General features: G+C 37.5%; 1 protein-coding gene across 4 annotated transcripts in view; it reads right to left on the reverse strand.

The window, feature by feature from the left end:
- Positions 1–13,157, reverse strand: part of fgd4a (FYVE, RhoGEF and PH domain containing 4a) — a 61,380-nt gene that overhangs the window by 39,933 nt on the left and 8,290 nt on the right. The window lies entirely within an intron of this gene.

Consider the following 13,157-nt stretch of genomic DNA (forward strand, 5'->3'; position numbering starts at 1 on the left):
CATGCAACTCGCTTTACAAGCGTCACCCAAAACAAGCAGCAGCTTTTATTCTTCCTGTGGCTGTCTTACTCTTTCTTCCCCTCACCGGCGGTCACAAAACCGGTTTTTACAGAAGCCGGACATGGACTGTAAGTAAATGTTTATTGAATAACAAGATACTTTTAAACATCTTAGATATTGCACTGTTCTACCAATACCTGCAGAAGAAAAATAAAGTCAAAGGCAGTGAATTCCTTCTATTCTTCAGAGTTTTGTAGGCATTCAAAAAAATTATGTCTGCATGTACAGTACATGAATTCGCTGACTGCTGGCGACTAGAGAATAATTACATGAATCAATAAAAGCTGCTGAGTGAGGGATGAAAGAGAGGGAAGTCTTAATGTGTGATAATATCAACAAACCAACCAACTTCAGCTTTCATCTCTCTCTTTCCCAATGTGAACAGGACTATGAGATTCTGTAGAACCTTATGGGCCTTAAAAAGATATTAACATGGTTGGCATACTTTCGAAACTATAAAACATTAAGGTTGGTATGTCATAATCAGGAAATGACTCATAATCTTAGACTTTTGTCTGCCTTTGAATTTTTAGCATGCTGACTGATAATAGTTTAACAGTAAAGCACAATTATTTAGTGTCATCCAAGCAAGAAAATGTGCATACTCATTATAAGTATTAATATAGCTGCTAGCAGCAATTCCGGGGCCAAGCCCCTTATGGTCATTTTTGGCAGGATTTTAAACGCCTGCTACACATTGAATTTGATCAAACAATCTTCAAAGCTATAGCATGTTGCTTTAAACAGCATGCCACTCATACAACGTTTGTTTAATTTTACAGAGAGATTTTAAAAGTAGAACCGTAGATATTGACTCTAAATGACACAACATTACATACAATTTTATAAAGTTGTCCCACAAGTGACTTCAACAATCTCTGAGTCAGGTGCATGCCACTCATCTCGTTGCGCCACTGGGAAGACATGTTTTCACACAGATGTCGAAGTTCCATAGTTCAAGGGAGAATCAACTCAAAAAGAAGATGTCATATATAAAATGCACTGCATGTTATATTTAATAATTTCAGATGAGATCTCTCTCAGAAAAACACAATGTCTTGAACAGAAGCAATTTTTTAATCACTTCTGGCCACAGTACCTCTTACGGTGTGGGCATGTCACACAGGATTCAAACCCATGACCTGAAAGGTTCGGGGCTTGTGGCATTACTGATTGCGCCACTCAGTTGACGCTGGTTCAGCAGGCTGCCGGGGAGAGCCTTAAGTGTGTGAATGAGCACACAAGAGCATTACTTAACATTTTTAGCATGCTAAGCTAACTTAATGCTAATGTAGCTTATGGTTAACCTGATAGCTAAAGAGCCACATTAGAAAGATTGGCAACTGGTTAGCATGCTAACCACTTAGCATGCTAAGCTAACTAGCATAAGACAACAAACAAAGGAAGGGTCAACTTTGGGGAGATATTTCCCAAGAACGCAAGCAAAAATCATAAATCCATTCAGTCATTTCTGTGCGGCTCAGTCTAAAGATCATCTGAGCCGATTTTGGACAAAATTGCGCAAAATTTGTAGGAGGAGAAGCAAAAAAACTTTTTCATTTGCTTCAATATGGCGGACAGTCACATTGTTGGAAAATGACAAATGAGATATCGCCGGAATCGACATAAACCAAGGAACATGATGATTCAAAGAAAACAAACTACGTTTCCAAAAGTTGTGTTTTTGCAACAAAAAAAGAGATATCTTTGGAACACTAGGTGGCGCTGTATTCAAGCTTCTCAGGTACCTTCAGGACATGCTGATGAGGATTCGTACAAAATTGTGCCGATATGTCAAATCATTTAAAAGATGACAAAATGTATGACAAAATTCAAAATGGCAGACAGATGGTTCATCCGAACCTGGCAATATCAGTATCCATTGATCTGGCATGACACAAGGAATCCATAGACACGATTATGACTTTCTGGAAAACTGTTCAAAAGTTATTAACAAAAATAGCCATTCTTCAGATCTCATGACCTATAGGTGGGCGGTGTTCCCCAATTTGGCATGTACCCTCAGATCATGGTTCCGATTAAGCCTACCAATTTTCATTTCGATTGATCAATGTTTGGCCGAGATACAGCCTCTGAACCAATTCTGTCAGGACCACTAGCGTCAAATACGATTGACAATTAGCCTACAGTTTGGATTGGCGGCATGGTTCCGTTCTGGGCAAGAACTCCCTGTGCATCCATGCCTAACATGGATAAGAGCAGGAAGAGCAGCAATACCCCCCCTTTGGGCAAACGGAACAGAACCAACATAAATGTATGCGGATATCATTAATTCAAGATTTTAAGGTACAACATAATTCGAGAATTTATTCTGATTCAAGGGGAATCAGAATGCCAAATCCTGACTGACGAGAGGAGGAGCTGGGGATGGAGAAGGGTAATTAGCTCTTGAGAAACGCGATAGCTGCTGATAAAACTGAAGGAGCTATATATACTATATACAGTAAATATATATATACACTGTAGTGTTGTCAAAAAACTCGGTACTTCGGTACCAAGTCGGTACTAAAAAAAATGAACGGTTACGGTACCAGCTTTTCTAGGTACCGAGTACCGGGTTAATCCTGTTCTTGATGCGCTGTCCGAAAGGTGCAGAGTTGCGTCCTCTTCATAAAACACTGAGACATGGCGACCGGCGGCGCTGCTAATGCGTTGGCTCTGAATTCACTTGTTGACAAGAAAGGAGGAAAGAGCCACATATGGAAATATGTTGAATTAGGCTAATGTCACGTTGCCATAAAGGGCCGTTCACACGTTCACTTAGCACGTTTTTTGCGCGTGCAAATTTCAAATGTAGGCGCGCGGGAAGCGCACTCATAATAGAAGTGACGTGCGAGCTTGTTTTTCCAGGCGCGTCACTGTTCATGGTTGCATAGCGGAGACACGCGAGAGCGAGCGCTTGTGGAGAGAAGGAGAAAGCGGTGCAAACTGCGCTCTCCGTGATGACGAGGAAGTATCAGCAAAGAATTAATTGATTTCTAGCCCTTGCATTAGAAATCAGCTACAGGGTTCTCAAGTTTTGAAGACAGGCAAGAGTGACATTTTTGGCAGTTTTGTACGGTGGCCGAGAGAGCTCAACGCGCTGCAACTGAAGAAAACGCATGCAAATAGAAGAAAACACATGCAAATAGAAAACAACACGTGCAAATAGAAAAAAACGCATGCAAATAGAAAAAAACGCGTGCAAATAAAAAAACACCCGCAAATTAAGAAAACATCTTCATCAGTTTCACAACACACGTGTGCTCCAAATACTCACAACACCACCAAATACATAAACGCGCTGCAAATAACACAGAGCACAACGGAAATGTTTCCAGGGGAACCAAATAAGTGACGAACCCGGCTGGGACGTGCTGGCATAGATATCCATAAATCTATGCGTGCTGGTGCTTACAGCTTAAAATTATACCTTTTTTATTTGTTTATTTATTTATTTATTTGTTTGTGCAAAACATACAGAGATTACATTTTTTTATGACATACAACTTGTATACAATGTACAAAATGTATTAACAATATGTTTAATGTCATCAGAATACAAATGAGAAAAGAACAATGAGCTGGAAACTAAAATAAATAAATAAAAAAGATAAAGAAGAAAAACATGAAGGAAAGATATTTATCTATAGATCAGTTACACTGTACAAATTGTTTCATGTTATTACATTTTCATAAAGAAAAGTTTCGTAAGAAATGTTAGGTAATGTAGGGTCCAAAATTTTAAAGTTGAGACACAGATATATAGCCTAACGCATATTTTAAAAGCTTTTTTTGTAAAATAAAAATAAAAATGTATTTGCATCCGTTATGTTAACAGCATCACATTTCTGTCGTAAGACCAGCTGATGGACACCGTGCTGCGTTGTCATGGGGACATCCCAGGTGAAAATAATGAGGAAATTACGTTGTCTTTCGTTGCTCCTTCATCAAGTGCGTTCCACACGGCTGCCTAACAGCACACTAGAGCCTTGCTCACTCCAAAAGGGCTCTGCAATCTCCCCTTCGAAGGGAGTATGGCATAGGGAAGCTCACGAGCAATAAGCACGACTCAGCCGGGTTCGTCACTTATTTGGTTCCCCTGGAAACATTTCCGTTGTGGTCTGTGTTATTTGCAGCGCGTTTTCTGTATTTGGTTGTGTTGTGAACTTTTGCAGCGCGTTTCCTTATTTGGAGCACACGTGTGTTGTGAAACTGATGAAGATGTTTTTTTAATTTTCAGGGTTTTTTTTCTATTTGCACGCGTGTTTTTCTATTTGCATGTGTTTGCTTCAGTTGCAGCGCGCTGAGCTGTCTCGGCCACCGTAGTTTTGGATTAAATAAAAGTAGGCTACAGTTAAGTCAAATAAAACATGTTTTATCTCCTGTATAGTTTGGTAACACTACAATACCATTCATTAACATTACTTAATGTGTTAACATCAACACATTGAGTGAACAATATATTTTTACAACACTAATTAATGTTTGTGAATGTTATTTAATACAAACACTTGATTGTTCATGTTTGTTCACTTCATTCATTGTGCATTAAATAATGCTAACAGATAAAACTTTTGATTTTAAAAATGTATTAGTATATTTTTAAATTAACCCCAAGGAGAATAATTGCTACAGTATATGACTATGGTTTATTGTTAGGTCATTTTATCTAATGTTATCTAACAAATAGAATCTTATTGTAAAGTGTTTTTAATACTACAGTTCTATCTTTGTAACTGTGATATACACTTTAATATATGTAAATTTTATCTAAATTAAGCTTTGGTACCGAAATTGTTACCGAGAACCGTGGATTTTCACTGGTATTGGTACCGAATACTGAAATTTTGGTACCGTGACAACACTAATACACAGTGATAGGCGACGTATTCCTATAGGTAGACGTGTATCAGCTGAGAGTCAGCTGATGCGAGCTTGATTAACATTGACTGACCTGCCAGAACTGACACTACGCTTGATTTTTGGGTCGACCTCGTTAAGTTTGCAACATAACTTTTGAACAAAGATGAATTAAAAAAATCTGTTTAGTCATTTCTGTGTGGCTCAGTCCAAAGATAATCTGAGCCAATTTTTGTAGGAATTGGACACAATTTGAGGATTAAAAGAAGGAGTGAAAAAACTTAATACTGTACTTTTGGCCACTACTGTAATGGGTGGAGTTTTAATGTAAGATATTGAATGTGATCAGTATAATGAGAGAAATTAGGTGTACTAAGTTTCATTTTTCTCTAAAGTTATAACCATTTGAAAAGAGAATTTTTGAACTGGTGGTGGCGCTATAGAGTTGGTCCTAGAGACCCCAACGTCGGTCAGAATACTTATCATTACCATCACTAGAAGTATGCCAATTTTCATAATTTTCCTACTTACGGTTCATAGGGCTGCCATTGACTCCCATTGGGGAGGAATAATAAAGTAAACTTACAATTCCAAAAGGGGCTACAGCCCCTTCGGGGCTTGGCCCCTAAATAATGTACAGGAAATGTGAGTGCTTGCCTGTGGAAAAGATACCACTATGAGACTGCTGTGCTGTGGTTGCCATGGTCTTGTTATGCAGTTGCTAAGGTGTTGTGACTGTTTTTAGAGCATTGCAATTAGGTTCCCAGTGGTTGCTACTGTAAGTGGATTCCTACTGTCAAATGATTTTACTGTTGAGATTAAAATTAAATTACTGTTGTCCCTAATATGGTTCAAGTCCCTCTTCCAATCAGAGTCTATGGGATTCTTTCACCTGTTTATCATATCAAGTCATCGCACCTTTCATAAATAAACTGCAAAATTTTAATTGTAGCACAAATGGTGATGGAACCAATGTATCGTACTTAAATTATTCAAACAAAACCCTAACCCCAAGTATGAGAATAAATAAATAAATAAAATTTGGCATGTTTTTAAAATAATTTCAGAATAGTATTTAATTTTGTTAAAAAAAAAATAATACTATGAGATCTGTATATAATTACATCTATTTAACTAACATAATTCTGACGCTTTGTTCTCTTTTTTGAGCTTGTTTTGTGTCACTTTCCTGCAGCACACTTCTGCTTTTTGCTTCTTGCATGTGTGCATGATTAACTTCACAACTGAAAGCAGTCACATGTTTAACAGTGAGAAGCAGATAAAAATACAACAACATTTCTGTGTACCCTTTCTCAGTATGAGACAGTGTGGGTGTCAGTGAGTGAGGTCATCAACCCATTGCTCACACAAGACTGCGTAGAGGGACGACAAAACCCTTAGGTAAGGAAAATGACAACAATGCAGGCCCGTTTATCTCAATTGTTTCTTCTACAAGGAAATAAGATTAGAAAGAGCAATTAGGACTTTGCTGGAAAAAAAACATCTAGATATTAATAATGTCACAAACTGAGCTCAGAATTATCTAGATAAAAAGTTTGTAATCAAAAGTCAGAGATTAATATGAACTCAAACATTTCTAGACTACTGGTCAAAAGTTTGGAATAATTAAGATTTTTAAATGTAAAAAGAAAAAATTTACCTCAACAAGGCTGCAATTATTTGTTTAACAAATACAGTAAAATCAGTAATAATTTGTAAAGTATTCTTAATTTAAAATAACTGTTTTCGGGTTTTAATATTTTATAAAAACATTTTATTTCTGTGATGCCAAAGCTGAATTTTCAGCATCATTACTCCAGTCTTCGATGCAACATGATGATCCTGATTCTAATATGCTTGATTTGTTGATTAAAAAAAGAAAGAAATTAATGCTTTTTTTCAGCAAGGATCAAAATTCACCAAGGAATCATGAAAAAATATATATTATGCTTTTCACCAAAATAATAAGCATCAAAAACGGTTTCCAACATCGGTAATAATAAGAGCCATTATTAATAATTGAGCACCAATAATAACTGATAATAAATCAGAATGATTGTGTGACATTAAAGACTGGAGTAATGGCTGCTAAAAAAAACGGTTTTGCCATCACATGAATAAATTACATTAATATATAATTAAATAAAAAACATAATTTTAAATTGTAATATTATTTCACAATATTACAATTTTCACTCTATTTTTGATCAAATAAATGCAGCCTTGGTGAGCATAAGAAACTTATTTCAAATACATAAAAAAAAGTAACTGTTCCGAACTTTTTACCGGTAGTGTAATGGTAGAAGTTCTCTCTTTTTATGTCTGTATTTTAGGATAAACAGTTTATACTTAAATTTTTTTAAATAAAAGACACCAAGACACTTGAACCTACTAAAGCAGTCTTAGTCTTAGCTGTCTGTGATGGCTATATGCACACTACATGTGTGTTATTTAGCACGTGAAGCACATCTTAACACTCCCTTGATCCTGTAAAGAGATACTTCTCTGGTTAATCTGATAGCTGTGTGGTGTTTGCTGCTGGTGGCAAATCACACACACTACACAGACACACGCACACAGATCTCCACCTGCTTCCACAAAGCACCCTGACCTGTTTTCCACATCCATCTGTTTCTGCATCTGTCTGTGTTCACATTTGTGTGGCTGATTCACCCCATGAACACTAATGTGACTCGTGCCCAAAAAAAATGCAGTTTATATGTTATTGCTTTAGGTTTTACACAAGCACCATTCAAATCCACCCACGTACTCACACACACACCGCTGCTTCAGTGTCTGCAGAATTAAAAATGGATCTTCCCAAGATAAAAATGTCACACAGACATTCGTTCATGTTCAAAACAGCACAGGTATCTGTTCTAGACTAGATGAAAGACTAAACCGTATAGTCTGCAGCGGTAAACCTGAATAAGCTTCAAGAGCCACAGCCCTTCTCAACTGTGGTCAGCTGTGTGCGAAAGCGAAAGAGACAGCACTGACCTGATGCGAGGCTTCGTCGGTTTCGAGATGGCAGCGAGAAGTGTGTGCGAAAGAGATTTCCACTTCAGTTCTCCAGAGGAACGGAGCCGTCGTCTTTATCCAGAGAATCACGCCAGACTGAACAGCCCTCTCATGAACCCTCCCTCTCTAGCCGTGCTGCCACACACTCTGCATCCTCCATCCTTCCTCTCTCTCTCTCTCTCTCTCTCTCTCTACACTTGCTTCACTCCTCCTCCTTTTTCTTTCCTCCCTCACTTGCTTCACCCGCACAGTGTGTTTTCCGCTCAGCCTCTGTTTTTTTCTCCACAGAGGATAATCACATTCCAGAGGAGGGACGGCATATGGCAGGGAAACGCCACGCGTTCTTGTCTGTCCGTCTTTATGTGCCAATGTGTGTGTGTTGCATGGACAATTACCCCTATTGTGTTGCTGGAGGGGTGGGCCAACAAACAGGGGTTGGGGGTTTGGGATAAAAGGGTGGGGTGAGACACGGGAGGAAAAACTAGATGAATATTGATGAGTGGTTATGATATTTGGAGAATGTCAGTTCTCCTCCCCTGATTGGTCGGGTCATCTGAGTCCACGAATCGTTATAATTCAGTAGAGGGGTGAAAATGAGGCTGATTCTATTGGAGGGCACACACCGGTCATGTGACGAAAGGACTAGGCCACATGGGAGACAGCAGAGGAATACAGATGAGTCAGTGATTTGTGGGGGAAGGGAAAGGGGGGGCACTGTCACCACCTACAATATTCTCACACTTTTGGATGATGAAACAAAGACATTAGGGGAAATATAAAACTCTTCACTGTACAACAACAGACAACAAGTACTCTGGTAACACCATGGCTTTTTTATCTGTATTTATTTCTCGAGGTAAGTACCACTGTATTGCTATTTATTACCATGGTAAGGTAATACATAAAGTATTTTTTACCCTTACAAATATACATCTATTCAAATATACAGTACCGTTCAAAAGTTTGTGGGTCAGATTTTTTAAAAAGAAATGAATGCTTTTATTCAGAAAAGGACACATTAAATTGATCGGAATTGACAGAAAAGACAATACATATATGACAAAACATTTCTATTTCAAAACTTATTATTCATCAAAGAAACCTGAAAACATGTATCATGGTTTCCACAAAAATATTAAGCAGCACAACTGCAGTCAAAATTGATAATAATAAGAAATGTTTATTGAGCAGCAAATCAGCATATTAGAATGATTTCTGAAGGATCATGTGTCACTGAAGACTGTAATGATGCGGAAAATTCAGCTTTTGCCATCACAGGAATAAACAACATTTTAAAATATAACTTTAAATTGTAACAATATTTCACCATTACTGTTTTACTGTATTTTTGATCAAATACATGCAGTCTTAGTAAACATTAGAAAAATATAAAAAAAACTTGTACCAACCCCAAACCTTTGAATGGTGTATATGGAATTTTAGAATCAAAAGAGAGTAAATATTGTTATTTAAATTATTAATATGCCTCTAAGAGTGTCCATATTCTCTATAAGAGTCATATATGACTAATTACATATAAGATCTTTTTTTTAATGAGGAAGTAAGCTATTTTCTTTGAATTTGCTAGATTCCGTTTCATTATCTGCTATATGAACATTTTTCTGAAGAATAATAAAGTGCAGTAAAACTATTTAATGCTAGACACAAATGTCCACTCCCACTCTTATGTTAAAAATAAGGTGGATAAGAGTCAATGGGAATTAATGTCATTTACTTCCTGTTTTTCACATTTACTGTGTACAGAGAATCAGACTCACAGAACAGCTCTATAAAAAAAACAGTGACATACAGGAAACTGAATTTAGCCTTTAAAAAGTGCTAGCATGTTCATAATAATTTTTATTTTCATTTCTCATTTATTTTGGTTTCTGATGACTGTGATCCAGTAAAGCTGACACTGACAGCCTGAGGTGACAGAGTCATACTGAATTCCTGACATGCCTCCCAATGCACATGTACACACACGCACACACACACAATCACACTTCAATACTTGACTATAAACCTCCTAATTATTTCTGCCTCGGTTTGATGACCCTTGTGCTAATTCATCCAGTCAGGCTAAACACACCTGACCTATTTTCAGTCACGCTTCTTGTATAGTCCCTTTCTCTTTTCACTCACTTATCTGACTTCTCACTCCTTACATGCAAATTAACGCCACCATTCTTGCCCTTTGACAACTACACTGTATTAAGGTCACATCTCAGCAAACACACACAACAAATTTCCCATCTCCCCCAGTCCCACCGAGCTCCAGTTTGCCCCTGCCCTGGGCTCCTCCCTCCATCAATACATGTTCAGTCCTCTCCTCCCCCTTCATCACTTGTTGTAATGGAGCCTCAGGCTATGTCTTTAACACTGACATCATTCCCTATAGATGTTTTTGAATGACCCTTTGACATACTGCTTTCATAGGCAACGGGATTTAGGCTACTCACTGAAAGTACTAATATTAATCAGGCCTAAAAGAATAAGCCTATATAATCCAGTGTTTCTCAAAAAAAAAAAAATTGAAAACCCTAATCCTGAAGCTTTGGTCTTTCTCAAGATGAAAACCCAAGAGATGAAACAGATATACGTTAATACGTTTTAATAAAAAGTGCTTTCAGGGTCATACGATACAGTATATCTCCGTAGCACATCTCTCACTTTTTGTATCCATATCATACTGGCTCGCTAATACTGCTAAAAGACATCAAACAGCTGTTGACCCATTAGGAAAGTATTATGGAAATGAACACGTGAGATACACATAACAAAATGATATGAATGTCACTGAATCTTTAAACTGTACTACTGAGTGTGTGTGTGAGCAGGTGCAGGTGTTTGTGTTCTTAAAAAGGATGCATTATTATTGAAAAAAAAAAACCTTCCTTGTTATATATACACAGGAAAACCAAAATACCATCCCAGCAGGCATAACACAAACACCCTTCAGATTTCCTGTCAGACAGCTTTGTGTGGGTGGGTGTGAGGCCAGAAAGCTGACAAAAAGTTTCCTCATTGTTGTCCATGTCCAACTTGGCTCAGTAGATAAACTTGAAGGAAAAACAAAGTTGACACTCACGATGTATATGTGTATATATGTATATATATATATATATATATATATATATATATACATATATACACATATACATCGTGAGTGTCAACTTTGTTTTATATATATATACTGTATATAAAGTGTAATTAACACACAAATCTCATTTGTACTATTTAAAGATGCATAAACACAACATCTTATAGCCTACACTTAGAGAATCAGCACACACACACACACACACACACACACACACACACACACACACAGAAAGCTGCCCATACTTGTCACTTATTTTGGGAAAGTGTGTTTTGTGAAGCATTCTTTTATAACGACTATGTGAATGGCAGTGGAGTAAGTGAGTTATTGTAGACTTCACAGGCTTCAGCACATGAGCGTCACTGTCAAAGCACCTCTGCCCCCTGCTGGACAATCAGACATGCGTTTAATTTATTTCTTTTTTAAATGTCCCATCTATAGGACTATAATGACGATAAACTGTAAATATTTAATTTCATTCATTTTATTTATATAGCACGAATAAACACAACAGAAGTTGACATGAAATGAAAAGCAAAATACCATTACCATTGAGACAATGTATAAGAACCACAATTGAAATGTGGAGGATTTTAGAGAAATACCCGGTCAAAAAGATACAGCTTTAATTTAAATTGAAACTCATATAAAGAGGACAACGATCTCAGGGATACAGGGAGGCTATTCCACAGCCTAGGACCGACTACTGCAAAGGCACGATCCCCTCTCGAAGAGACAATAAAATTGGAGTAATATGTTCATGTTTGCGAACCCCAGTTAGGAATCTAGCAGAAGCGTTTTGGACCATTTAAAGCCTTGTAAAGGAAAACTGAGATATTCCTGCTGCATATAAAGAATTACAGTAATCCAGGCGGGATAGAACGAAAGCATGTATTAGTATAACTGAATAAAAATAAAAATATATACAATTTAGTTTAATTTAATCTTGATAAATAAATTAAATTCCACATGCATATTTTGGTTCAGCACAAATGTTATTACCACAACCACACTACACACAGGAAAAGTGAGAGGGAAAATGACATATAAAGAGACAGAAACAGAGAGGATAAAGGAAAGAATGGGAGGTGGTGGTGTCCTCATATGGCTCAGAAACTAAAAAGGGAAGTAGAACGGGAAAGATCGAGTGTGTACATTGAAAAAGGATACGACGTCATTATTCAGGTGCATGAGAACATTTATTACGTTTTTCAAAAGCAGAGAACAGCCCTCCTTCAGCACATTGTATTTGTGGATCGCCCCACGTGTAAAAGCATTCTAATCACCCCACATTTATTTTATCAAAAAATTAAGCCTTGTCAAACCAATCAACTCTGAAATGAATCACAACATTTGATTCGAAGCAAAAGAGTATTTGAAAGAAGACAGTGTGCAAGAGAGAGAATGGGGTGTCTGGATTAGCCCTGAAACAGCTGCAGGCACCATTTCAAAAGAAAACTGAATTCCAGTAATGGTGTAAAACTATTAAAGGTAGGGTAGGCAATTTTTTTTATAAACACTTTTTGTTGTACTGGTTGAAACTCTTCATATCGGTCCGAATGCAATGATACGATGTCCTACCTGCCTGTCAACATATGTATTTCCATACCTCCGCGCGCCCTGCTTGCGCAGATATTACGTGTTCCATGAGGCAGAGTTGTAGACAGACAGCCACAGAGTGCCACAAACAAACAGCCACCACCTTTTTACAGTTACTCCTGAACCATAACAACGAGCTTATGCTGCGTTTACGACATATCTTAACCATAATTACGATATGGCAACATGTTATGTTCTGCCCGGAGCTGTTCACGTCCTCAGAATCAGATTTATGCGTTTCTATGTCAACACTACCAAAGCCGAAATGAATCTGCAGCAGTCAAGTGATACAAGAAAGAGCTCTGCAAGTTGTTTATGTTCATTATTATTGTCATGTTATGCGATTTCAGACTGCAGGCTCTGCTGTGTAGTTCATGTGTTTTGAAGGAGGCGTGGCTTTAGAGAGCACTCTGATTGGAGGGTGGGATAAACCTAAACCTAAAGCCTAAACCTAGGCTACTTTTAAGAAACATGTTGATGAAATAATCTGTTGCATGGTATACTCTAATCT

The sequence above is a fragment of the Rhinichthys klamathensis genome, unplaced genomic scaffold (assembly GCF_029890125.1).
Source record: "Rhinichthys klamathensis goyatoka isolate OS25496 unplaced genomic scaffold, OSU_Roscu_1.1 h1tg000181l_1, whole genome shotgun sequence".
In the NCBI taxonomy this organism is placed as follows: Eukaryota; Metazoa; Chordata; class Actinopteri; order Cypriniformes; family Leuciscidae; genus Rhinichthys; species Rhinichthys klamathensis.